At 44.3% G+C, this 27,369-nt stretch overlaps 1 protein-coding gene across 2 annotated transcripts in view; it reads right to left on the minus strand.

The window, feature by feature from the left end:
* Window positions 1-27,369, minus strand: part of MARCHF3 (membrane associated ring-CH-type finger 3) — a 262,264-nt gene that overhangs the window by 142,654 nt on the left and 92,241 nt on the right. Inside the window, exon 1 of one of the 2 annotated variants that reach the window (XM_063961267.1) lies at window positions 24,024-24,088. The exons of the other annotated variant lie outside the window; for it this stretch is intronic. The gene's annotated coding sequence lies outside the window, so the exon portion shown is untranslated. Of the gene's footprint in view, window positions 1-24,023; window positions 24,089-27,369 lie in introns of those variants that run through there. 2 annotated transcript variants of the gene reach the window in all.

Below are 27,369 nucleotides of genomic sequence, written 5' to 3' on the forward strand. Positions count from 1 at the left end.
AGCCTGTGACGTGGCAGTTTGGAGCTGATTGGCTGGTACTTTATCTCCGTCCACTTTATCTCCATCCAAGGCTTAGTAAATAAACCCTTAAATAACCTAGAAGTCAACTGCTGGAATTACTAGTTTCCCTTATCCACAGGGGATCACCGTGATCTGCATTATAAGAGCTCTCACAGCCTGCTCATTCCCTTCCTATTAGACATATAGGGGCTTTCCGTGCAGGTGCTACTTTAAACCATTTTGAACTGTATGAAAATTGTAATTTAAATATCGTCTTTGTGCACATACTGTATTTTGGCCAGTCCATCAATAAGCATATCTGGAGAAGTGGGGTAGCTACGGTACATGAGACAAACAGGATCAAACAGTTGAAGTCTCAAGTGCTTTTCCTTCTGCCTCAGGCAAGAGATGCATCCAACAGATAAGACAACACTTATAACAGTGCCTTAGATACTTATCAAACGATGATGCTAATTAGGATCCAGTAGTAACGTGGTTGCATAGCTACAATTTATTTCCGATACTAAATATACTTTCAAGTGCCACCATCAGTAACTGAGATGCATGCTCTGTAACACTATGTTCTAATAATAATAATAAGCTCTCCATGAATTTATAGTCTTCCATGAATCACTAAACACCTAGAAGGTAACATTGGGCCTAATATATTGGAGTAATTTATTAGTGGGGAAATTATTGTTTAATTAAGGGATCTAGCATATACCAGGGTAACCAGGCATTCGCCATGGTTTGACCTCTGCCCTTCCCTCTTCTCGTCTCCGCCCCATCCCGGATCCTCCAGGCTAAATACTTATCCTGGCCTGTTTCGGCCCAGAGTGGTGCTCCATCCTCACTGCCAAGTCTGTCCCATTGCTGCCCATATTTGAATTTTTTTTTTAACACAAAATAAAAGCAAATATTACCCCTTAAATACAATTTACAAATAATATTGCTCTTGTATGAAATAATAATTTCTCCAGGAAAAATGTATAAAACAGTATTTCCCCCATAAGAGAATGATCAATGTTACAGTATCTGTGTATTGCGTACTGTGATTCCTTTCCTTCTGAATGCTTTTTGCATTATCTCGATGGATACAACCACTTCATTTATTTGAGTGGGATGTGCAGGTTTCGCAGCAGGTTTGCAGCAGTTATTAAACCTGATGCTTAGTAAATTTAAGGTCCAGTCCTGGATTCTTGGTGGGTTTAGGCTTGCCCACTGGTAACCACAGGAAATTGCCTCAGATGCAAAATCACTGCTTAATAAAGTGTTCTCACACTTTTTTAAATCACGGCTCCCTGGAGGATCAGAATTTTTTTCACAGCACCCCTAGGCAGAGGCGTCGGAATGGGTGGGGGGGCAGCTCGCTCCCCCCAAACATGAGAGAGGCGCCAGCGGGACTTGACATCTTGTTTGAAAATGCGGGGGCCGCCCGCTCCTGCACGCCCGCCCACCCGGCATCCTGTGGGGGTATGTATTGTATATCTGATACTGGGGGTATATGCGTATCTTACACTGGGAGCATATATGTATTTAACACTGTGGGGGGTGCATATGCTCATCTGGCACTTGGGGGCATATGCGTAACTGGCACTGGGGGGGCATATGTGTAACTGGCACCGGGGGGGCATATGCGTAACTGGCACTGAGGGGGCATATGCGTATCTGGCACTGGGGGATATGCACATCTGGCACTGGGGGGCATATGCGCATCTGGCTTTGGGGGCATATGCGTAACTGGCACTGGGGGGGCATATGCGTATCTGGCACTGGGGGGCATGTGCACATCTGGCTTTGGGGGCATATGCATATCTGGCGCTGGGGGGGCATATGTGTAACTGGCACTGGGGGGGCATATGCGTATCTGGCACTGTGGGGGATATGCACATCTGGCACTGGGGGGCATATGCGCATCTGGCTTTGGGGGGCATATGCGTAACTGGCACTGAGGGTCATATGCGTATCTGGCACTGGGGGGCATGTGCACATCTGGCTTTGGGGGCATATGCGTATCTGGTGCTGGGGGGCATATGCGTAACTGGCACTGGGGGGGCATATGCGTATCTGGCACTGTGGAGGATATGCACATCTGGCACTGGGGGCATATGCGCATCTGGCTTTGGGGGGCATATGCGTAACTGGCACTTGGGGGGCATATGCGTATCTGGCACTGTGGGGGATATGCACATCTGGCACTGGGGGGCATAAGTGCATCTGGCACTGTGGGGGATATGCACATCTGGCACTGGGGTGCATATGCGTAACTGGCACTGGGGGGGCATATGCGTAACTGGCACTGGGGGGCATAAGCGCATCTGGCACTGGGGGCATATGCATATCTGGCACTGTGGGGGCATATGCGTATCTGGCACTGTGGGGGCATATGCGTATCTGGGACTGTGGAGCACATGTGTATCAGTAACTATGGGGACATGTGTATCAGGAACTATGGGGACATATGTGTATCTGGCACTGCAGATTGGGGTAAAAGTGTCAGACCACGCCCCTTTCTTGTGAGACCACACCCCTTTGTGTGGCGTGCGCGCTGTTCCTTTAAGAAGTTTATCCCATAAAAAGGCGCCGAAAATGTAATTTGCTTACTAAAAAAAAATTGGCTCTGGCCGGCCCTGCCTACACGCTGTGTAAAGTAATAGCAGCGGTGTTTGACGCACCACTGCTAATATAGCGTGGGCAGCGCTGAAGCTGCCTGCCACGTGTTCTCCGCCCCCCACCTCATCTCCGCCAGTGTCTGAGCTCTGCGACGTGCTGCCAGTGAGGTGACAATGGAGTTAAGCAGCTGCATAGTTGCTTCCTTCTAACATACACCAACAATGTTGCATCAATAATACAGATCAATAGGGTTAACTTATTCAGGCATAAACAGATATAATGCAGTAATTATATACGTTCCTGTCATAGGCTTTTTCCTTTGCATGGAATTCCAACTTTAGGTGCTTCTCATGCAGATCCCTTTTTCCCTTGCGATGTCACTCATAGTCATCATAATATATAAAACAAGAATATTGTCTATGGAGAACTCATGCAATACGTTTTTTAATTTAGACGATCAAACAGACAGAAATTCCATACGTCACATAAAAAAATTACACATAAAAATACAGTGTAAATTAAAAAACTATGATTGTGATTATATGGTCCTCCTAACCATATAATCACAAAGCACACATCGCACAGGTGAGGTCCCAGTATCGGACCAAGAGGGGGTAATTACCAGAAGGTTTGAGAACTCAACCAGTCCTCCAACAGATGTAAAACAATGACTTCAGATGTCCTCCCGTATAAGCTTTGTTATGGATTTCGATACAGAGCCCCTCTGGATCCAATCGTGGTAGTCTCTTGTGCACCGCCAACACGTTTCAAGCCTTTCTAGGCCATTTTCAAGACCATTTGCCACCACTTTTCACCTGTGCGATGTGTGCTTTGTGATTATATGGTCAGGAGGACCTTTTTTTATAGAATTTTTACACTGTTTTTTAAGTGTAATTTTTTTATGTGACGTATGGAAGTTCTGTCTGATCGTCTAAATTAAAAAACGTATTGCATGAACTCTCCCCATATTCTTGTTTTTTTGTATGATGACTATGAGTGACATCGCCAGGGAAAAAGGGATCTGCATGAGTAGTACCTAAAGTTGGAATTCCATGCAAAGGATAAAGCCTATGATAGGAACGTATATAATTACTGCATTATATCTGTTTATGCCTGAATAAGTTTGCCTAATTGATCTGTATTAATGATGCAATATTATGGGTGTATCTAAGAATGGAGCGCCTGGAACAATTGATACACGATTTCTTTGTGTTATTGCTCACTGGGGTGTGGGAAGCGCCCCACAAGTGTACTAATTGTTAAGGCTGACCCCATTTTGCGCACCAGAGAAAATACCATTTTGTTCTCGGATGCATAGTTGCTGACCGTGGGGTAGGGAAGTGGAGCACAGGAATGAGAAGGAGAAGAGAGAGGAATGAGGAGGAGGGGGAGCTCTACAATGTATATAATGGGCTCTGTCAGGCATTATGTGTGTAAGAGGCTCTACCAGATATAATGTATATAAGGGGCTTTACCAGGCATACTGTGTGTAAGGGAGCTCTACCAGACATAATGTATATAAGGGGTCACTCACTCCCAGCTGCTCCATAAAGTTCCGTACAGGTACAAGTGACCCGACTAAGGTGGCCATAAATTAGGGGCGCCAAACTCAGATTTTATCTTGCCCCCCCCCCCAACTGAAAAACGTTCTGATGCCCCTGCCCCTAGGCCAAAAATGTTTTCTTCAGAAAAAAATACTAAATGAAGTAAATTGTGTTTATATGTCATCCTTAGGGTCAGTTATGTGGTGAGGGATAACATTCACTTCTGTTTGTCCACATATATTATGATTAGCAGACACCAGCACTGGTTTTATCTATTACATTGACCATAAATAATTAGAATTTTTCCTGGACCACCAACCCTGGGCACCCCTGCAAGTACCCCAATGCACCCTAGGGTGCTACGGCACAAAGTTTGAGAACCACTGGCTTACTGCATATAGGCCCTGATGGTTCAAGCATCATGCCAAGTAATCGTATGATAACATGCAGGTGACACTTCCAGATTGCCAGTAAATGTACACATGCATCAATAAATGTGACTAAGTTCTACCAGAGAAAATCTGCATCTACATCTAGGGGGTATTCAGCGGTTTGTCAAAGTCGTTGAGGATCTGCAGCTGTACCAAAGGATTTAAAACTGAAACAGAAATAAATGCTAAATCAGCAAGGCTTAGCTTTATTACACGGTTGCTGCTTTAAATCCATCAGATTTTGAAAAACAAAAGGTAAGTAAAGTCCCATATCCCAAGAATTCATTGCCATTTAAATGCCCAGCACTAGTGTTAGCTATTTACAGTAAATGAAAATGCTACAATTCATTAAACCAGCATTGACACTTTTAAAGGATTAGTGATGGAAAATCTCACTGAAGCCCTGCACCAGGAGCAGTGGCAAAACTTGTGAGTGGTGGGCCCAGGTGCAAATATATAATTTTGGCTCCCCTTCTCCACCCCAACCCAAGTACACAATATGCCACACGGCAGTGAGTGGCAGGGAGAGGTGAAGGATGACAGCGTAAGGCAGGGGAGGCAGAGGTTGACATAGAGAGGCAGAGGATGATAAAGAAGGCAAAGAGAGGCAGTGGGTGAAAGGGGTACAAGAACAATGTCATGTGTGATGTGGAGAACTGGGGGCATGTACCTTGGTGGGGGCGGAAACACAGAGGCATCTGCTCTGTCTACTATGGCAGGGGGCCCTACCCCTTGTACTTTCCTCAGGTTGGCACTCAGACAGACAGACAGTGCCAGTTACACCGGTTGTGAGCTGCTTTTAATTCATAGACAGCAGTGAATAAAAAAAAAAATGTAGAGCTGTCTTCTAATTAGAGGCAGTATGTAGCTGTGATCATCAGCACTGATAGGTGGCAGAACTCTGCTTTTCAGTCTGGCACACACACGGTCAGCCCTACCTACCTAAGCTAAGGGGAAGGTCCCTCAGGCAGTGGGGCCCACCCTGCTCTCGACACTGGGCCATTCATCAGACGTTGCTTAAAATGGTCTGTGGGGAACAGGGGGATGGGCAGGGGATAACTTATTGTTGGTCTGGGCAGCAGTGGGCCCCTAAGTCCTCTGCGACCCCGGCGCAATGCACCTGCTGCACCAATAGTAGTTCCGCCTCTAACCAGGAGGGTAGAGAAGGACAGGAAGGGGAAGAAAACAACTAGAAGGGCTGAGTTTATCTTTATGCCAACACTTGATAAACTGACACAGGACGTTCCCCAATTAAAAAAACAAAAACAAAAAACAAACAACAAAAAAACCCAAACAGATTTACGTTTTATCACAGACAGCCACACATATCAAAGTAGGTGAACATTATGGAAAACTTGTTTTAAATAATCAATACTGTACATTTTTTTACAAATAATATCTCAGGCAGTGTAGCAATCCCTACTGCATTTAAAACACACATACCTCAGCCATACAGTGTATCCGGAAAGTATTCACAGCGCTTCACTTTTTCCACACTTTGTTATGTTACAGCCTTCTTCCAAACTGGAATAAATTGATTTATTCCCTCAAAATTCTACACACAATACCCCATAATGACAACATGAAAAACATTTTTTTTTGTGATTTTTGCAAATGAATTAAAAATAAAAAACTCAGAAATCACACGTACACAAGTTTTCACAGCCTTTGCCATGAAGCTCAAAATTGAGCTCAGGTGTATCCTGTTTCCACTGATCATCCTTGAGATGTTCCTACAGCTTAACTGGAGTCCACTTGTAGTAAATTCAGTTGATTGGACATAAGTTGGAAAGGCACACACCTGTCTATATAAGGTCCCACACTTGACAGTGCATGTCTCTGAGCACAAACCAAGCATGAAGTCAAAGGAACTGTCTGTAGACCTCCAAGACAGGATTGTCTCAAGGAACAAATCTGGGGAAGTGTACAGAAAAATATCTGCTGCTTTGAAGAATAAATATCTGCTCCCAATGAGCACAGTGGCCTCGATCATCCGTAAATGGAAGAAGTTCGGAACCACCAGGACTCTTCCTAGAGCTGGTCGGCCGTCTAAACTGAGCGAACGGGGGAGAAGGGCCCTAGTCAGGAAAGTGACCAAGAGCCCGACGGCCACTCTGTCAGAGCTCCAGCACTCCTCTGTGGGGAGAGGGGAACCTTCCAGAATGACAACCATCTCTGCAGCAATCCACCAATCAGGCCAGTATGGTAGAGTGGCCAGACGGAAGCCACTCCTTAGTAAAAAAGCACATGGCAGCCCGCCTGGAGTTTGCCAAAATGCAGCTGAAGGACTCTGACCATGAGAAACAAAATACTCGGTCTGATGAGACAAAGATTGGACTCTTCACCAAGCCAATACCATCCCTACAGTGAAGTATGGTGGTGGCAGCATCATGCTGTGGGGATGTTTTTCAGCAGCAGGAACAGGGAGACTAATCAGCATAGAGGGAATGAAGCAATGTACAGGGACATCATGGATGAAAACTTGCTCCAGAGCGCTCTTGACCTCAGACTGGGGTGACAGTTCATCTTTCAGCAGGACAACGACCCTAAGCACACAGCCGAGATATCAAATGAGTGGCTTCAGGACAACTCTGTAAATGTCCTTGATTGGCCCAGCCACAGCCCAGACTTGAATTCGATTGAACATCTCTGGAGAGATCTGAAAATGACTGTGCACCAACGCTTCCCATCCAACCTGATGGAGCTTGAGAGGTGCTGCAAAGAGGAATGGGTGAAACTTCCCAAAGATAGGTGTGCCAAGCTTGTGGCATCATATTCAAAAAGACTTGAGGCTGTAATTGCTGCCAAAGGTGCATCAACAAAGTATTGAGCAAAGGCTGTGAATACTTATGTACATGTGATTTCTTTGTTTTTTATTTTTAATAAATCTGCAAAAATCTATAAAAAAAAATTACTTTTTTCACGTTGTCATTATGGGGTATACTGTAGTGTGAAGAATTTTGAGGGAAGATATGAATTTAATCCAGTTTGGAATAAGGCTGTAACATAACAAAATGTGGAAAAAGTGAAGCGCTGTGAATACTTTCCGGATGCACTGTATATGATTATCGAGATTAGTGACTATTATTAATATGCTGTTACTGTAACTACTCACTGCATGCATAAAGCACTGCAGCACATTGTATAGCTTTAGCTTTTACACTATGCTGCTGCTGCAATCACAGAGCCAGATGTATTATTATGATTTATTTATATCACCCCAACACTTTCCGCAGCACTGCTCAATAATGGCTAAGCTCACACACTGCATGGAATAGAACTGTTCATATGTAACAAGAAGTTTTAGCCTTATAAGGAAACCTGAAAACTGTACAGACATCAGTATGCAATTCATCACTTTATATAAAACAGCAGCTCCAGATGTAACAGTACCATTGCTGTAATAGTACACCAACCAAAGCCAGGCACTACCTTTCAAATCTGGTAACAGCAGACTGCCCTAAGGGTAAAAACACAGACTGGTTTCACAGGAAAGCAGAAATGCTGATGAGAGGTTATTATACTCAGGTCACTGCTATAAACTGGCAAGATATCTTTGAAAGGCATCACAGCCTCTCCAACCACAGCTATACACCACAAGTGCCTGGGGAGCAAGTAAAGACTTTTGGATGAAAAACTTTTTCATAGTAGTAATATGCATTTTGCAGCCTTCCTTCCTAAGGAATCACACAGAAGCATGAAACATGCACTATTAATAGTATGACATTCTGCAGGAATTTATCACTTATGGCCACTTCTCAGTAGGTAGTTTACATGTGCGATCACTGCTGAAGGGACGTGATTCCAATTTGGCACTTCCTTTTACTGCTCTACTAACACTGCACTTCAGAGGCAAAGACTGGTGCAGCATGCTGCGTTGGAGCTCTTCATTGTACTCTACTCCTGGTTCTTGGCCCATTCTGTCTGCTGGTTGCCCTGACCTCTGCTTAGACCGTGACCATACTATTATTAGACACCTGTTTTGACCTCTGCTTGGACTGTGACAATTAATTATGCTAGTTACCTGCCCTGACGTCTGTCTGGGTACCAACTAGTGATGAGCGGATTCGGTTTTACTCGGTTTTACTCGGTTCTCAAAACCGAATCTTATTGGCTCACTGATGTCACGTGTTTTGGATAGCCAATAAGATTCGGTTTTGAGAACCGAGTAAAACCGAGTAAAACCGAATCCGCTCATCACTAGTACCAACTACTGTTATTTACCACCTGCACTGGATGGAAGTGAAATGAATAGAGCCGTGGAACTGTGAAGAGTACTTGAATCCTAATGCAGCCCTGACGCGTTTCTCGACCGGCACACACTGGTCGTTTCCTCAGAGGGTTTCTCGACCGGCACACACTGTTCATTTCCTCAGAGGGTTGGATTCCAACCCTCTGAGGAAACGACCAGTGTCTGGCGGTCGAGAAACACGTCAGGGCTGCATTAGGATTCAAGTACTCTTCACAGTTCCACGGCTCTATTCATTTCACTTCCATCCATACCACCAGGTCGTCTGATTGGAGACACTTGCACGGGTTCCCCTTGCCAAACGGGGACCGTGGCCGTCAGTTAAACCTCCTTGGAGCCAGCGGCGTCCAGCCATTTTCAGCACAGCCAAATCTCCTGTAAGCGACAAGCGGCAAAAGCTCTGACACATCACGGTGAGAGAGTGACAGACGAAGCCGCTGGAGCGAGCGGCGCCCGGTCACCTGCCAGTGACGCCTGAACATTGGAAGTGGTAAGCACATACTGCTCCGTTTTGCTGTCACAGTGAGAGAGTGGCAGACGGAGTCACTGCAGTGTGCTTTGAATATAGGCATATTGATGCTTAAAGAATAGAGACAATAAACATCACAATTAGCAGAACATTTGCTACATAGTCTACTATCTTTAATCTGCAAAAGGAAAAATAACCCTGTAACCACGGAACTGATTTATGAGTACTATCTGAAATTCCCTACAATTGAGTCATCAGTTGTGTGCATTTAAAACACGGACTGAAGGATACATTGGTTTCTTATAAGGATCACCATATTAGTTAATCTGGTAATCACTAGTGCACTAGTTTGTGGGAACATCTAGGAATTTCAGTGTGGATCCTATATTAATATGGAATTTATTGTTTTATGTTATGTATTACTACAGGTTGAGTATCCCTTATCCAAAATGCTTGGGACCAGAGGTATTTTGGATATTGGATTTTTCCGTATTTTGGAATAACTGCATACCATAATGAGATATCATGGTGATGGGACCCAAGTCTAAGCACAGAATGCATTTATGTTTCATATACACCTTATACACACAGCCTGAAGGTCATTTTAGCCAATATTTTTTATAACTTTGTGCATTAAACAAAGTGTGTGTACATTCACACAATTAATTTATGTTTCATATACACCTTATACACACAGCCTGAAGGTCATTTAATACAATATTTTTAATAACTTTGTGTATTAAACAAGGTTTGTGTACATTGAGCCATCAAAAAACAAAAGTTTCACTATCTCTCTCTCACTCAAAAAAGTCCGTATTTCGGAATATTCCGTATTTCGGATATTTGGATATGGGATACTCAACCTGTAATATATGCAAAATTTATCATGTTGGGATTATGCATATTTTAAGATTACATTTTAAATTTTATATTATAGTTCAGTCTGCTTGCACACTCTTTTCTTTTTTGTTTCTTGCATTATATGGGGTCTGCTAATACCCCATTCCCTTGAGAGCAGCAGGCAGCATATCAGCATTGGCTCAGTGAGGCGCCTTTTCTTTCGTAGGTTGGATGTACAAGACCTGGGGTCAATCATGTAAATTCAACTGTAAGGGAAAAGGGACTGGCAGCGTGGTCCTGGGACTTTAAGGAATCGAGTGCTTGGCATTACACACGTACTACTTATTTTGCTTTCTGTTCTCCCTCTCCCCCATTCTTCTGAAAGCGATAACTGGCTCTTTAACTGTGATTGATCTACTAGAATTTGAAGATGGAAGGGCACAGGTGTTCCAGCAGTAGGGCGCTTCATAGCAGAAGGCAGTGTCCAGATTCCTTATTGAATTTTGTGACCTTTGACAGGCTTTGGAAGTTAGAGCTTATGTGTTAAATGTGTTATCTGTTGGGGCAGGAATTCTGTTTCTGAAAGCACAGTAAGGTAATATGATGGTAGAGTGGTCAGCTTTCCCAGCTCATTGCCCTGGGGGCACAATCAGTGTGAATTATGTATGCTTAATATTAGTGATCTCTGTAAAGTGCATGTAATATGTATGGCTACTAAATAGAGGATGTTTACACATGATTGTACTAAACCCATTTCTGTACAATAAAGTGCAACCGTCCACCATAAGACAGAACAGGCATTATAAATACCATGTCCAAATTTATGGAATAGATGAATGATGCCCTAGTATAAATAAATGGAAGAGTTTTGTGCAGGGTGGCTTAAGAGAGGAGAGGACCCGTGTGCAGACTCCTCTCTGTGGGCTCACCCCTATCTGCATGCGCAGGTCTCCAGAAACATAGCGCCCCCAATGTTCCCAGAGACTAATCACTAGTGTGCATGCGCACAGGGCCGGTTCTAGGCCGTTTTGCGCCCCGGGCGGGAAATAGGGCGTGGCTTCATACAGGCGGCGTGGTCAGTTACACCCCCTGTACAGTAGTAGCGCCGCTGAAATGCTGTGCGGTGCGCGATGACGTCATCACGCACCGCACAGCAAAGGTCCTCTCCACGAAGGGAAACTAGACGTGTAGTGTCATCGCGAACCACACAGTAAAGGTCCTCTCCACGAAGGGAAAGTAGACGCTACGCATCTAGTTCCCTTCACAGCGGGACGCAGCGGGCAGCGGGACACAGCGGGCAGCAGGGGGCACAGTAGTAGCGGCTCTTGCCATGGTGTGGCGCCCTCCGGAAGGCGCCGACGCCCTCCGGAAGGCGGCGCCCCAGGCAAAAGTCCTGCTTGCCCGTGGCAAGATCTCTAGAAACATGGCTAAGCGCGGTCCATTACTTGCTGAGAAATGCCGCCTCCAGGGTCCTGTGCTCTGTGCAATGGCACCGCTTGCACACCCTGGCATGAGCCTGATTTAGAGTTGGACAGAAGCCCATATGTAGAAAAAATAAGCATTTCAGTACTGCACATACACGGAAAAAGGAATAACAGGTCCTCCAAAGATCAGGCGCTAACATTGTTACCACTACGGGATTTGTAGACCACAAATTAGGAGTCTGGACTGAAAATTCAAAAGAAAAGAGGCAGTGCAGAATGCAGATGAAGCTATGAGACTGCCTAATAATGCTAGTTATAAAAACACTTTATGGGAGGTAAGGCACAAATTTGTAGTTTGCAGGGGGGTACAGAAGACCCTAGCAACGGCCCCGGTACTGCCAAATGTCGGGGGGGGGGGGGGAGGTGGCGGGGGAAAGGAGTTCCACCACCTCTAAAGGACCACTTTAAGCACTGATTACATGAAATAAAATATCTATATGCCACACAGCGGGAGGTGCTGGCGTGAGTAAGCTGACAGGTCCCATGCAACTCTGCTAGCGCTGGGCATCTTTTTTGTTCTTTTTAAATTGCATCTTAGTCACAGTGTGATGTAACTAGAGTGGACAAGGATGCACCTGGAGAATGTGCTGATTAATATGGATGCTAGCAGAGTCTCACAGGACATGGCGTGCCAAGAGGGGCTGTTTGGGGCGAGTGCGGCAAAGATGTGTGAGGACAGATTTGTATAAACGGGATCCGTTCAATTTGCCAGGCTGTTAGGATCCCAGCGGTCATGATGCGGACGCTGGAATCACGACAGCTGGCTATGCCGCCAGCCGGAATACCAGCACGCAGGGGCTATTTCCACTCGTGGGTGTCCACGACACCCATAGCGTGGGAATAGAATCTGTGGCGAGCGCAGGCTTGCCCCGCTGCCGGCATTCTGCTGGGCGGGATGCCGCTGTCGGGATACTGACAGTCGGCATCCTGCTCGGCGGGATTATGTATGTAATCCGTATAAACTGCAGGGTTTCATATATGCAGCAAGATGTTACTAGAAACATATAGGACTACCTGACAAAGTCAGTTTGTATGAAATCCACATTGAAAGAACAGCCAAAATTATCAGAATTCCCATAGTAGAATGGCTTGTTACTATCCATTTGCGTCATTTAGAAAGCTGCTGTCTCCCCCAGACAGATAAATACAAGTAACACCGGGCTTCTCAAATCACAATGGATTGCACAGTAAATGTAATATGATGTCCAGATAACTCTGTTCCGCTCCCGCTTACTCATAAATTTTGGGATCTTCAAAAATAATTCCCTGCAGTAAAGCGAGCATAGCAGTTTCTAACATTTTACTTTAGCAAAAATATGCAACTACTGTAGGTATAGTGTTAAGGGCCCTATACACTTAGCGATTTCACTGATCGATATGAACATACTTGTTCATTAATGAACGAGAACTCATTAATATTGGTCAGTGTGTAGGCACCAACAATGAACGATTTGCGGCCCTGTGCTCGTTCATCGTCGGTGCCGGATCGCTTGTGCATGCAGGCTAATATGGACAATCTCATCCATATTGGCATGCACGCATATGGAGCCGGGTGATGGGGGGAGTGAAGAAACTTCACTCCACACATCAACTCCCCCCCCCCAATACTGGGTCGCCCGTCTGCCGTATTGGCCGTTGGGCAGCTCGGCAATGGGTCGCCTAATGTGTAGTGTGTAATGTGTTAGTGTTTGTGATTGACATATCTATGCACCAAATTACATACACACAAATACAACACTGTGCCCACTTTTTTTGGTCCAACTTTCCTCTAACCAACTCTAAAAGAAGCCTTATTTGTCAAATAAAGGGCAGGATGTAAAGAAGTGCGAGTTTGGCAGCCATGCGGGACACCGGCCGAACTTGGGCATTTTTTTTAAAGGGGCGATCATCTACAAGGCATGGTTTAGCCTTGTTCATGATTGCCCCTTTAAAAAAAACTTCATTACATCCCGGCCAATATGTCTAAAGTATATTGTGTATGATGTAACACATTGGGCCTAATTCAGACCTGATCGCTCGCTAGGTTTTTTTTGCACTGCTGCGAACAGATAGTCGCTGCTCATAGGGGGTCATTCCGACCCGATCGCACGCTGCACTTCCTCGCAGCTGTACGATCGGGTTGGAACTGCATATGCGTGGCATGCGCATTGCGCACGTGCGTCATTGCCCGGCGACGTAGTAGAGCTGTACAAACAGATCTTGTGCAGTCTGTGCGCAGCCCAGGACTGACTTAGCCGTTGCGAACACTTCAGCCTGTCCGGGACTGGAATTGACATCAGGAACCGTCCCTGCAAACGCATGGACACGCCTGCGTTTTTCCAACCACTCCCTGAAAACGGTCAGTTACCACCCACAGTTTCTTCCTGTCAATTTCCTTGCGATCGCCCATGCGAGTGTATTCTTCGCACAAACCCATCGTTGAGCGGCGATCCTCTTTGTACCTGTGCGATGCGCCTGTGCATTGCGGTGCATACGCATGTGCATTTCTGCCCTGATCGCAGCGCTGCAAAAAACACTAGCGAGCGATCAGGTCTGAATCACCCCCATTATACAGTAAGTAATGATTGGTACAATTAAAGTACAATGAAATTAAATAGTAAGCATACATATTTTAAATGTATGGAATGACATCCGACATCTATCCATCTATTTATCCGACTGACTTTTCATCAAAGTAACTATCAAAAATTGGATTTCTTTCACTCCTACTATTAGGCACAACAATGAAGAATTGAGCGTACTGTTAAATGCATGCATTCAACTTCTCCACGTTGTCTCAGAGACCATTATTCATAGTATAGATTTTATTCATCGTATTCATTCGGCTCTTGATTCAGACGCTTTACAAGTAACACAAGACATTCTTAGAGTACTTTGCTGAGTTAGACATGAAAAATACCTTTTTTTTTTCATTGGGGGGCTATTGTTGATTTGTATACAGCCAACATCTGTGCATTATACAGAATAAGTAAAAAAAATTGCATTTATAAGAGGAAAAGGTGCCTGAAACATAAAGTGTCATGCCAAGGGTGGTTAGAATTGGTGGCATTTAGACCAGGCCTGTAGCCACATAATCATCATCACACATATAGAGGTAGATGCTATAAAGTGGCGTCTAAGAGCAATATCACACAAAGGAAGGGTGGGGGGGGAGGGGGGGGGGGTCTATGTACTAAGCCTTGGAGAGAGATAAAGTGGACAGAGATTATGACCCCTATCTACTAAGCGTTGAAGGGAGATAAAGTGGACATAAATAAAGTACCATACAATCAGCTTCTGTCATTTTACAGACCAAGGGGTCTATTCATGAAGCAGTGAAAACACGGGAGAAACAGACCAATGGAGAAGTTGCCCCTTACATATTTTTAGAATGTACTTGATAAAGGCTTTCTTCAATGCTGATTGGTTGCCATGGGCAACTTCTCCACTGGTTCTTTTCTCCACTCTTTCACTGCTTCATGAATAGACTCAATATCCTCTAAGTTACTGTATCAGCCAGCCAGCTCCTAACTGCCATTTTTCAAACACAGCCTGTAACATGGCAGTTAGGAGCTGATTGGCTGGGACTTTATCTCTGTCTATTTTATCACTCTGCAAGGCTTAGCACAAATAGACCACTGGGTTCAGGGTCATTTGTACAGAGGAGGGGGCCCGTGTGCAGATTCTAGGTGGGCCCCCTCCTCTTCATGGCATTGTAGACTCTGGCATTGTGCTAAAGTCTACTGCGCATGCTCATGTCTATTAAAACACGGTACCCACCATGTTCCGGAGACTAAATTCCATTTTGCCGTTGATTTTTTACCGCGGTTAGAGCTCTGTTGCAGTACTCTGGAATGGTAAGTAATAAAATATGGCTGCAATGTGTGTGGTGTGGGCCCCCTGGACCCAGGGGCCCGTGTTGCTGGACCTAGAGAGTACAACGGTCATTGCTCTTGGTAATCTCCATGGCTCACTTAAACCCCGTTCACACTGAGCTGAGAACCCGGGTTATTGCTGGGGCGAGCCGCCGCTTCCTGGGTCATGGCTTGGCATGAAAGTGTTGAACTGGGTCGTGCATCCCAGGTCCATCACAAGTCACAATCAGGGTTATTCCTGGCCTGACACAGGGTGGCAACAGTGTAAGACCAGGGTCACACATGATCTGGGTCATGCCTAAAAAACTGCTCAGGAGCACTTGGAGAGGACATCATCTCCAAGCATCCTGTGTGAATGGCAACAACCTAGGACTCTGCGGTGGAGTGAAAGGGGTAAGTATATCTGAAGCCCCGGTTCCAACCCGTTTTCAGTATCCTGGGTCAGACACGGGTCGGAGCCGGGTCTTCAGTGTGAAAAGGGTGTTAGCGGCAGCAGTAGCCACTGTAGGTTCTATGAACATGGATAATGCGTCTATGCTCTGGGCCTGGTTCAGACCTGACTGCAGGTCTGTGTCCACACACAGATTCACGATTATCGCGACTCTACGGCTGCACAAGTTCCGTGCTGAAAGGGCCTTGCGATATTACCCACACTTCCCTTCTGCCGCTGCCTGACTGACAGGCAGCAGCGTTGATGGGATGGCCTGCATTCCCGTTATCTCGGAGGGGAGACCCAGAGCTCTGATTGTTAGCACGCAGACTTCCTGGCCTCGTGGCCCCCTTCCATGGGCCAGCTGGGTAAACAAGCTTACCCAGATGGCCATTTGCATGGAACATCGCGAGTTGGATCCCAGCTTGTGACATCTGTCACAGTGCTGGGATCACAGCAACACGCAGGAGGCGTTTCTTCTACTGAGATGTCGCCTGCATGTCCCTCCTTCAGATCAGATGGAAATACGATGCTGCCTGCATGCGACATTGCATTTCCGTCCATTTCTGAATCAGGCCCACTTAGCCCAGTAGCAAGCCTAATGCCAAAGCATAGTTCAAATGTTGAATTGGGCAATTTGATATGTCAGGTGTAAGCAGCGATTTTGTCTTTTTGCTACATGTTCAAAATTCAAGACAAATTAATTTCCGGAGTGCCACCACCCTTACAGCATATGAAAACATTTCCAGAAATAATAGATGGGTACTAACAATGCAAGTGGCTTCCCCGTCCTATCTTTTTTGAAGATAGTTCGCTCAGGTTAGGTTAGTCATTTGTAGTCAGGAAATGAAGACATGTTTCAGAATTTTGCATTGTTATTAAATTGTGAGCAGGACTAACTGTGTCAGGGTGCACAGGCATTACTGAATATGCAGGCTATGGGGTCATCGATGGTCTATGACCAATGTTACCTACTTTTACCATTAATGGGCGAGAACCAGATGGTTTCCCGGCATAGATGATAAGCATATATTGAATATTTTTTTCTCTCTCTCTCCAGGGTGTTGGGGACATGGTGCATAGCTACGCCCCCCGGGACTTGATTGGTCCACAGTTTGCTAAAAAAACTAAAGTAGGGCTGACCATCGATGGTTGCCTTATAGTTTCCCACCATTGAGGTTGTCCATCAATGGTACCATCGATGGATAACCCACCGATTGCCATCCCTACTATGGAAGAGATTTATCAAACCTTGGAGTTAAAGTGTAGAGACAAAGTACCAACCAATCAGCTTAACATTGTCATTTTACAGGCTTTGAAGAAGATGAATAAAAGCTTGGCTAGAGACAAAGTTGACAGAGATAAAGTACCAAACAATCCGCTCCTGTCCTTTTTCAAACACAGCCTGTAAAGTGACAGGAGCTGACTGGTTAGTACTTTATCTTTCTCCACTGTATCTCTCTTTAAGCTTTGATAAATCTCCCCACAAATTTGGACTGTCTGATATGGAGATGGTAGAGTTTGCCAAAAAGGTCTCCTCTGGGAGTAAATTAGGTGGAGCCGGAGGGGATATGTAGCAGACATGGTAGGACAGGATGCCACTCAAAATATTCTCAAGTGTAACCTTATGGCACTGGTGCCAAGAGTTGCCTCTGACTGTGATACAAGCTATGTTTTATGGAAGATCACATACTAAAACAACGAAAAATATCTTATGCTTATGTTTTGTATATGTTTATGTTTTATGTTTCTATGATGGAGTAGCGTCACTTCTAAGCCATAAGCTGGTATAATGATCTGATGCTGGCTGAAATCTGATTGCTTTTACATTACCTGCAAATGTGGCTGTGCACTGAGCAAGCATGTGGCAGAAAATAATGTATTGAGAAACAGAATATAGGTGAGAGCACAGAGTACAGAGAGGCAGAGAAATGGACAATAATCCGACATCTGAGATGGTAAAACATTGAGAAACCTGAGTAAACAGATGGGACAGATTAGTGAATAAATTGCTAGAGGAAGGAAAAGAGAGAAAGAACACTGTAAGCACCAGGGAGAAGGGCAGACAGACCACAGACAGCTGAGTAATCCCACAGAACATTAGAGTGAAGAGAATGGGGCATAACAAAACCATGGCGCCTTTTTATCAATACAGCCTAGGTCACAGCAAGAATGTACATTTATCCCCCCTTACTGCAGCGATAAAGATCCACCCAATTTAACAAAAAAATAAGAGATGTATTAAGCTTTGGATAGTGAGTTGGGAGCCGATTGGCTGGTTGTTTATCTCTCTCCACTTTAGCACTCTCCAAGGCTTAATCCATCTGCCCCATCGTCAGCGATACTATACACCCTCCTCAGTACTAGCACAGAGCAGTAAGGGTTAACGTACTGTTTCGCTGGGCCAGTATTGGCCTATGGCCAATGTGTGCATGCATGTTATTATACCTTTACACTGTGGGTCACTATCTCCTTTAATATTACTGACTAGAACAGCATTATATAAAATATAATACCAGGTGTTAATGAAAATGGTACAACGCTTGTTTTATGATACCAAGCCAATAACCTGTAAATGAAAGATCTACCTGATATGGAATGATATTGGGTTATATTCGGAGCACAGAATATTACTAGAGCTACAGTAAGAAGCAAAATGTAATGGGCAAAAATCACTTAACAGAGAGACACTGCTAAGACTTGTGGGAAACTTGTGCTAAGGATTGGTAGAAAGTTGGACCTTTTGTAGTAATGAAAGTGTGCGCTGCGGAAGTAGTAGGAGTTAGGCGTGTACAAATACCTCCTTTCTTGTGAGCTGAGACATGAAATACATTCTGAAGAGGTCTTCTATCAGAGCAAGATAGTGATAATACTGATTTCCATATACCAATAGGTTGCAGTGTTCTCAAGGGCGTAACCAGAACTTTGTGAGACCCATAGCATCCTAATGAATAAACTGCTGCGGAGGGGTATCTCTCAATATTCATTGGGACAGGGGCCCCTTGCCCCTGTCTCAATGAATCTTGAGAGACACCCCTCCGTAGCAGTTTTTTATTTCATGCCCCATAGTAGTGCCCTAGTTTATTTTGTAAACCATAGTAGTTCCCTAGTTTACATGATGTCACACTGTAGGGCTGCCAGTACACATTATGCCACACAGTATCCCCAATTCACATTATGACACTTTCCCTAGTTTATATTATGCCACATTACAGTGCCCCCTGTTCATACTATGCCAGATTAGAGTGCCCTTCAGTTCAAAGTATGCCACGTTACAGTGCCCCTGTTCATATGCCATACAATAGTGCCTCCATTTCATATTGTGCCACATTACAGTGCCCAGGTTCTTATTATGTAACATTATAATGCCCTCCACATTACAATGAGCAGATCAGATTATGACACATTACAGTGACCTCCACTTCAAATTATACCACATTACAGTGCCTCCTTACCCTTATGCCATGCAACAAACACTCCTCTCATTGAAAATGTAATGTCACACAATTCAGGCTGGGCAATGGATCTGACTAAACTGCTAATCGTGCGAATCTGGGAAATGAGTAAGCAACCTGGGTCCAGGCCCTCTAAGACTCTGGGCCCCATAGCAGTGGCACCCCTTGCGCCCACTATAGTTACACCCATGAGTAGTCTTTGCTCTTGTGAAGATCTGAAAGAGACTTTTAGGAAGCTATTCAATCAAAGGCAATGTAAAAGGATGTGCTGTCAGGCTTGAACACTCGTGGTGGAGGTGGTGGTACATCAATCTGCCTATAAGGCACACTTCTCCAAGTATTGAATTGCCCCTCAAGTTTTGTATTATTTCTCCAGATGTCTTTAAAAGCAGCACAAGTACCACCAGATTATCAGGAGGGAGAAGTCTTAAGTTTCTATCAAACCCCCCCAAAAATAATTAATAATTTAAAATGTCTTGAAGTGTCTGGCACCATTTACTGTTTCACACTACTGGGAACTTATCAAGCCCACCAGGACCAGAGTGATAAGGTGCCTGGATTGTGTGGTCCCCTCCTGAGCCATGTATATGGGCTGCATAAATAAGGCCTTTGTATAATAGAAAGGTTTCTATTCTTCAATTATCTGACTTATACCCCAATGAGATTTAAATGTAGCAATAAGTGCCATTGTGATCCAGTAAATAGGCCATTATTGATGATCACTTTACCTGAATGTCTTTTCTCACCCACACAAAGCACAGTATTTAACTGTATGCTGCCAAGTTGCTGATATAACATTTTCTCACTCATTACATCTCCCTTAGGGAACTGTTTTTTAGTCTATTTAATTCTTGCCCCAGAGCACTTACAATTTGCCGTTGTCAAAAGCAACATATCTGATAATCCAACAATGGAAAGAGACTGACACTGTTCCTGAAAGGCATCTGGAAATGACAGTGTTAAAGTCTGATCATAGCTAAAGAAATTCTGCGGATTGTGAATGGAACCCTTCATGGCAGAGTCCTCATTAAATTAACCTTTTAAATCTCTATTTTCCAGAGTGCTTATCTGCTAGGAACATTGAATACTAAACCCATTGCTTTTGCAGCCTGTCCCTAGCGTGCAATTGCTGTTCATTACTTTTATAGGTGAAGCCATCTTATAGAATGAGCAATGGCACTGAAAATAGAAAATGACACTATAATTACTAACAAGGAAGAAACATGTTTGACTGACTATATGGAACAAATAAATACATAATTATTTGTCCATGTTTCATTTTACATTATTGGGAGATGATTTAAAATAAGTGGGATTACTACTTTCTCAGTCCAGGGCATATATGTTTCTGTCTAATCATATACATGACGTTTTCCTAAACAAAAAGAAAAGCGGGGTCATTTATTAGAGACATATCACATTATGAATGCATAAATTGTTCTTATATACAGTGCTGTAACAAAACAGCACTGCACTATGCTGGCCCCGCACCCTACAGCTTTGACATCATTGCTCCGGTTGAGTAGAGCACCATTCGCAAATCTTCTAGTGGCTGCAGGGTGCCAATCCTTGTGTCACCCACAGGTTCCTGCGCTCTGTGCGGCAGCACCTCTAGCACCCCCTAGTTACAACCCTGCTTATATAGTCCATAAATCAAATCATATTGCCCCTGCAAACAAAAAATAGTTATCCTGCATGTTATCTATTATATTTATATTGTCCTTTTATAAAATAATTATTAATGCCCCTGTGCTAAAACAATAATCCCTTTGTAATTTATTATTTATTACCAGTTATATAGCGGATATTCTGCAGCGCTTTACAGAGAATATTTGGCCATGCACATCAGTTCCTGCCCCAAGGGAGCTTACAATCTGTATTCCCTACCATATGCACACGTAAACACAGGGGCGGAACTAGCGGTGGTGCAGCCAGTGCATTGCACTGGGACTTACCGTAATGTAGGGGCCCACATTTGGCAGCATTACTAGCAGGCAAGCCAGGTACTAATAATGAGTCAGACAGACTCATTATTGTAAGCCGCCGGTCGTCACACCGCAAGCCGCAATGAAGAGGGAAGAAGAAGCAGTCTAAATGGAAGAAAGGACGGGGCCCTCCCCTCATCTCAGACTCGGCTGTCCCTCTCTGCCTCCTCTCATGACAGACCCTAACACGAAAGCCAAGGAGAAGAGGAACCATCCTACCTGCCCCTGCCATCCAGCCATGCGCTGCAGTTCTGGCATGGCTACGGCATGCTACACCTGCTGTGACCACTTTGGTAAATTACATAATTGTATGCATAAGGGTAATCCAGAAAATATTAGCTGAAGAAAAAAACAAACCTTGTCTATTTCCCCACATAATCACTGCCTTCATTTAAGAATTTATCATATCTGTCCACGAGCTTTAGAATCCCCTTGTTGTACTCAGCTGTCTACAGGCCATTGAACCAATTGTTGACTGCAATCTTCAACTTATTATCACTTCCAAACTGTTTTCCGCCCTGGAACTCTTTGAGCTTAGCGAAAAGATAAAAATCGCTAGGACCAAGGTTCGGACTACAGGGTGGATGATTAAAAAAAACCCTCCCAAAACTGTGACAAGTGATAGGAGTCCTGGTTGATCTTCGTTATGCACGTTTGTTCATCCATTATTTCACACAACTTTCACCTGATTTAATTAATGATACATTTCAGCAGCTCTCACTTTTCTACGCATTTAAGAATCGAATAACACTCCTCACTTCACAGTTGGAGGGATTTTGCATAGTAGGGTTGATTTTAACAATGCACAACAATGGGGGTAATTCAGATCTAATCGCTGGGCTGCGTTTATTGCTGCCATGAGATCAGATAATCGCCGCCTCCAGGGGGAGGGGAAAAGTCTGTGCAAGTGTGCATTTGCTTCTGTAGCAGAGCTGCACTAAAATATTTTTGTGCAGTCTCTGCGCAGCCCAGGACTTACTGAGCCTCTACGATGGAATCCTGCTGAACGGGGCCGGAGCTGACGTCAGACACCCTCCCTCAAAATGCCTGAGCCCACCTGCGTTTTTCCGGACTCTCGTAGAAAACGGTTACTTGACACCCACAAATGGCCACTTCCTGTTAATCGCCTTGCGTTCATTTTTTTAGCTCTATCTCATTGCTAGGCGCGATCCCCGTTGCTGTTGTGCGATGCACCGGCACATTGCGGCTCAGACACATGCACACTTCGGATCTGATTGCACGCTGTGCAAAAATGCACAGCAGCGATCAGATCTGAATTACCCCCATTGTCAAAAACAACCGTGACAGCACACCAATCACAGAGCAGTTAGAAACAGGTTAGGGAGGCCGTATGACCATGAATTGGGGAGGGTGTTGCAGTCACGCACGCCAGGTCGTATGAAACTCTTCTAGCGTCAGGCATCTTTTTGCCAGAAATGCATTTTAGCTGCAACGCAATGTGACTAGGACGCACGAGGAGACTGTGCAGATTCATTTGATATATGACACCTGTATATCTGTGTGTGGCTGAGGGGTCTATTTACTAAGCTTTGGATGGAGATAAAGTGGACGGAGATAAAATACAAGCCAATCAGCTGCTAACGGCCATGTAAAGGCTGGGTATGAAAAATGACAGTTACGAGCTGATTGTCTGGTACTTTATCTCCGTCCAAGGCTTAGTAAATAGACCCCTGAGTCTCTGAATCTGTATACAAAGTGCCACAATGTAGCAGCTGCAGCTATTTTACAATACAAGTTCTGTTCTGCTTCATATACAGACTCAGGGACTGATTCAAAGATATGCGCTGTTGTGCGACTTCACGCAGATTCCTGGTTATTGGGAATCTGTGGCTGCGCAAGGCCAGTTCTGTGTATTTGTAGAATAGGCCTTGTGATGGCGCACGTAGTTGCCCTCTGCCGCTGTCTGACTGACAGGCAGCGATGTTGAGGCGGTCACCTAATTCCTAGGAAAGCTTTTTGCAAACTAACCCAGCCTTGATTTTTGATACAAACGCATAGCTTTAGGCTCCGTTATGGACCCACCGTGATGATGTGGCACAGCAGTGCAACGTGCATTATGTAATCACATCATGATGCAGCTAACATGTATTTTTCAAAATGGCAAATGCCCCAATAAATGCATATATCCAACCAAAAAACCATCGATCAAAAATAACTGTAATACATGTTTCATTCAGCTTGTACTTATAAGGTGCCATAATTATGACTGCACTGGATTTGGGAGGGATAAGGAACATACTTATTTAATAAACACAATTATAATTGTAGTTACCAAGAAGAAAATCCTGCAATTCAAGAATATATAACGTCTCCAAAACATGTTTACTCCCTCAGAACAGAGCAGGTTCTACCAGGATAAGAATTTATTAACAAAATAGGAATACTAGTCACACCTGCCTCATTATAGCGAATAGTCACAGCACATTAAAACACCCTGTCAATTATTTTTACGGCATGCCTGGTTCTACCGGATCCATTTAAAGGTGATTGCTCATGCAGTCCAATCTTATACTCATTTGGAAAAGCGATTCAGATCTTTGGAACACTGCTATTTTCTATGTAGAAATCATTTTAAACTTGGAAACTCAGGGCCTGAGTTGGGAGCAAAGGGAAAAAAGCAGCAAATTAGCACCTTGGTAAAACCATACCTCCCAACATGACCTTCTCCAGGAGGGTCAGAATGCTATGCTCCCGGACTTCCCTCTTAATTTATGATTGCCATCACCTGTGCTGTAACACCTTTCTTATCTCATCACCTGTTAAAATCAGGTGATGGTAATCACAAACACAAACAAAGCTGCATGCAAAAGCAGCCAGTTATTTTCCCCGCCACAAAAATCTAAAGGGATTTAGGGGCAGGATCAGCATGGATCGTTACTGAGACTGAAAAGAAATTGTCTCAAAGCTGCTTCTACGAATCGCATGTGAAGTGCCGCCCAGAAATGTTAAAAGACACACACCGATGCGATCACAACTCTGTGTATGCTGTTGCAGCATACTTGCCTAACTGACCCTCTCCATGAGGGAGAAAATGCTCTGTTCCTGGACTTTCCTGGTAATGTATGATTGCCATCACCTGTGAAGAGCTAGTTAATTGATAAAGAAAGGTGTTTCACCACAGGTGATGGCAATCATACATTAGCAGGAAAGTCCAGGAACAGAGCATTTTCTCCCTCATGGAGAGGGTCAGGTAGGCAAGGTTGTGTTGCAGAGGTGCGATACATACACAGTAACCGAGTACTGTGGACAGTTGCAGTTGACCAAGGCCTACTCAGAATAATGCTGATGCAGTCGCCCCAGTGTCATGTTTTTAATCGCAAGTGAAAGCAGCGGACATCATATACACGCCCAGAAAACGGCCATGACACACCTGCATTTTTCCAAGCACTCCACACAACGCCATGTTAACACCCATGAATGGTCACTTCCTGTCAATCACTCTGCAATCGCATTTCACAGAGGTTGTGATCGCAATGTGGCTTCGCGCACACACATTGGGGGAGATTCGAAAGTGTGAAAAGTCAGTTGGGAGTCTGTTTTTTTCGTATCTAATAGACAGGAAAAAACAGACACCCAACCGACTTTTCAAACATTTGAATTCCACCCAATGTATTCACAGTCTTTCTAAAATCGATTTGCGTTTTTGGATTATAGTGATCCAAACTGAATGAGGGCCTTACACCCCTAGCAGTGCAACATGGTTTGTACCTGTAGCAAACTGCACCTCTTATCCTACTTTGGTTTGCACCTAATAGGCCCTACACACATGCCGATATTCTGAAAGATATGAACGATCTCGTTCATAAATGAACGAGAACTCGTTCATATCTTTCAGTGTGGAGACTCCAGCGATGAACGATGCGCGGCCCCGCGCTCGTTCATCGCTGATCTCCCGTCGGCTGTGCATGCAGGCCAATATGGACGATCTCGTCCATATTTGCCTGCACTTCAATGCAGCCGGGTGACGGGGGGAGTGAAGAAACTTCACTCCCCCCGTCACTGCCCCCCCGCCGCCGGGTTGCTCGTCGGCCGTATCGGCCGTCGGGCACCTCGGCGGCGCATCGCCGAGTGTGTAGGGCCCTTTACTGTGAATCAGGCTCTCAGTATTCAACCACTGCTATGTGACATCAACTTAAGGTAGATGAAAACACACTATCAGATACTGTAGGATAGGATTTCTTTCTGCAGCCTGCTTGTATGTGTGGGGCCTATCAGCAACACTCAATAAGTCACACAGGATTTTGATAAATAGGCTCTCCCTGTTGTTGGATAACAGTATTCCCAATGAGAAAAATTAAGCAATTACATATATTTAATTATCTGTAATTCATATGTAAAGCAGCGTTCCAGTCAGCTACAGTTACACAAGCACCTGGAACACGTCACATACACCAGCATACTATTTGCACCCATATTATTAACTATTCCTTCAGTTTGCCCCAAACACATTAGTTATTACACAATTAAAATTAAAAATAACTTAAAATATATTTAAAAACACAGACAGAAGCATAGATAGATAAAAATATCTGCGCTATGAAAAAAAATCAGCATTACCTGAGCATTTGCAAACAGCCATTTGCAATTGATTTGTAAGTTGCGGGGGCCATTTTATAATAATCATCTATTTACACCTGCCTTGGCTATCTACAAATAATACTCCTTAAGATGGGCATACACTATACAATTATCTGCCAGATAATCTGCCAGAACTGGCTGGTTGGAATGAAAATCTGACTGATGAGCACAAATGACAATCGACACTTTGCTCCCAAACACTGGAAAATGGACAAAATCTGTCGTTCAGACAAATTGATTAAATCCATTTCATTTAACCAATTTTTCCTAACGACCATTTCTGCCAATTTTTCAGCATTTGGGAGAAAACGGTGATTGTCATTTGCTCCCATACATTACCAGATTTCATTCCAACCAGAAAGATTGGACATATAATGTTATAGTGTGTATTCAGCTTACGTCAGATGTCATTTCACAGTGTTCATGTGTCCACAATTACACTGTAATTTCTATTTTGGAAAATTTCTATTTTCAAAATATTTATTTAAAAACTTACTCTGAGAAACATTCTAAACATGAATATGCCAATATATACATATCAGCCCCAGATACAAAAGGTTGTCCTATGTGGGATGTAGTTAAGTGACTGGCGGTCAGGAGGCCGCCGGTCACACCACTCCCTCTACACCCCGCCCCCTGAGAAACGGCATGCCGACTAGCAGGGACTATTCCCACTTGTGGGTGTCCACGACACCCATAGAATGGAAATAGAACCTGTGGCGACCACAGGACGCCAACGAGCCCGCCGAATGGTGCCCGCAGCGTGGCGCCCGCAGCGAGGGGTTTGTTGCTCGCGGTCATGCATACTCAACCCTCCTATGTTTAGGACATTGGGTCTATATATATACAAATATGCATGACTAGTATTTAGTTGTGCACAAATGTATATGCATATTAATAGGACAATGGATCTTAACAGGTTAAGCTGGTTACACACCTATTCAATTGTCAGCAATTTTGAGCTGTTCATTTAACATCGTAAGAGTGTGTATGTACAGGTGTGTATGGGGGTATCGGTATAGTTGGGACTTCCAGACGGGAGTGAAAATGATAAACCATTGCATCTAAAGAAAGATCACAAAGGCATGTACCCAGCTTTAGACTCGCCGGTCACGCCTATCCAGACACAGGTGGCAGCATCATGCAAACCTGCATGGGTACATATGTAGGCCCCTCTGTTACGGGCATGCCTAGAGCCAATTCACATAAGATATGAAAACTGGCATAGCACTTACTCTAGCAGAGCCGTAGCTTACAAAATGTCAACACATTGGGCCAGATTCAATTAGCTGTGTGTTGAGTCGGATGATCCATTCCTGTGGGTGCTCACAGCTATATAATTACAGATCTGTTATCCACCTGCGAGTATTCTGAGACATTCCATTAATGCTGATGTCTGCTTGCATCTCGGAGCAG

This window comes from Pseudophryne corroboree, chromosome 1 (genome assembly GCF_028390025.1).
Source record: "Pseudophryne corroboree isolate aPseCor3 chromosome 1, aPseCor3.hap2, whole genome shotgun sequence".
NCBI classification, from domain to species: Eukaryota; Metazoa; Chordata; class Amphibia; order Anura; family Myobatrachidae; genus Pseudophryne; species Pseudophryne corroboree.